Source organism: Propithecus coquereli, unplaced genomic scaffold (assembly GCF_000956105.1).
Source record: "Propithecus coquereli isolate 6110/MARCELLA unplaced genomic scaffold, Pcoq_1.0 Scaffold322, whole genome shotgun sequence".
In the NCBI taxonomy this organism is placed as follows: domain Eukaryota; kingdom Metazoa; phylum Chordata; class Mammalia; order Primates; family Indriidae; genus Propithecus; species Propithecus coquereli.
This window is the reverse complement of record NW_012148864.1, coordinates 2,267,109-2,268,684: the sequence shown is the minus strand read 5'-3', so window position 1 is coordinate 2,268,684 and position 1,576 is coordinate 2,267,109.

The window sequence follows — 1,576 nt, the reverse complement described above, 5'->3', positions numbered from 1 at the left end:
TACATTTTTCACATTTGTCTTCAACATGTGATTTAGAAGACATCTAGATTCTTGTATGTGTTTCTACTTTCAATCTATTGTGATATGTTGCTTTGATCGAAATATATGAAGAAAATCTGGCCTTATATAGATATATAATAGAAGTTTTTTAATATCCTTTTCAGATAATTGTGAATATTGTCCTGTGATACTAAACTAAAACAAGTGGAAGTGTCTAGAAAGTTGTATTGGGCAATCTGAGATAAATTAATGAACTCTTTTTACTCTATTAACCTGAAATCAGTTGATTATCTTGCACGTTACCCATGCATAAGGTTATAACGTCATACATTGGCCATTTGGAAAATACTGGCTCACTGAATGATGCAGATCTCCAAATGTTGACACATTTCATTATATTTTAAAAAATCACATTGTTACAGTCACCACCAATCTCATCAGAAAAATCTCTACATATTAGGCAGCTGTCAAACTGCTCATGCTGGGAGATGGAAGTTTTCCAAAATTCTAATTTTCACTTAATAGATCAAATTTTATCACTGGCAGCAAATGTTGTCAGTTATCCTTGAAGCAACAGGTTCTCTTCTTTCATTTTCAGGAAAATATCTATGAAATATCCAAGTCCCAATAATCACACTTTATCTCAGTTGTTATTTCAAGTTAAATTGGTACTCTTTGAAAAAGGCCAGTAGTTCAGCTCACAACTAATTCCATTGCACAAATGCATTTCCTCGAGACAGCCACCATACTTCAGTGGGCAGCAGAAGTGCTTTGTGCGTACTGCTGATTTGGTCACACTTTGAGAATTGCTGCTGTATGTCTTATGTGTTTTACAAATGAATAAACTGAGTCTTAGGCTAAGCAACTTGTCTGAGGTCACATGGCTTGTCAGAAGCAAAGACAGGATTCTAACCCAGGCCTGTTTGACCCAAAGTTAGTCTGGAAAGTTGGTCTCTCCTCCCCTCCATTACACACACACACACAGACCCACACACTGACATACATGCACACACAGTGGTAGACTTTATGTAGAACCCTGAAGGAAGTATAAACGTGGTTGTTTGAAAGGACACAGGGATCTGAATGAGAAGAATAAAATAAGCTCAGCTGTGAGGACTGACATGGGCATGGTTTACGGGGGGAATAAAGAAAAGACTCCGATGGAAGTGGAGTCTCCATCGGAGAGAAGGTGGGTGAGTGGATGGAGGAAGTTGAATGTCAAAGTGAGGAGTTTGACTTTGATTTCAAAAGCAAACTGTTTTATGTTCTTAAACAGAACCCAGGATGATGAAAGTTGCATTAAACTTGCATTGGTAGTGGATGTATCACCAAAGGAAAGAGAACAGGGCCGGAGAAAGTCGGCAGGTCATTTGGCCATTTGGCAAGCAGGGATAGCTTAAACTATGGAGCAAAGAATCAGAAAAATAAAGCAAAGATAAACACCTCGAGTGGGGAAATACAAAAGAAAATGATCCTGGCCGGGTGCGGTGGTTCACGCCTGTAATCCTAGCACTCTGGGAGGCAGAGGCGGGTGGATCGCTCAAGGTCAGGAGTTCGAGACCAGCCTGAGCAAGAG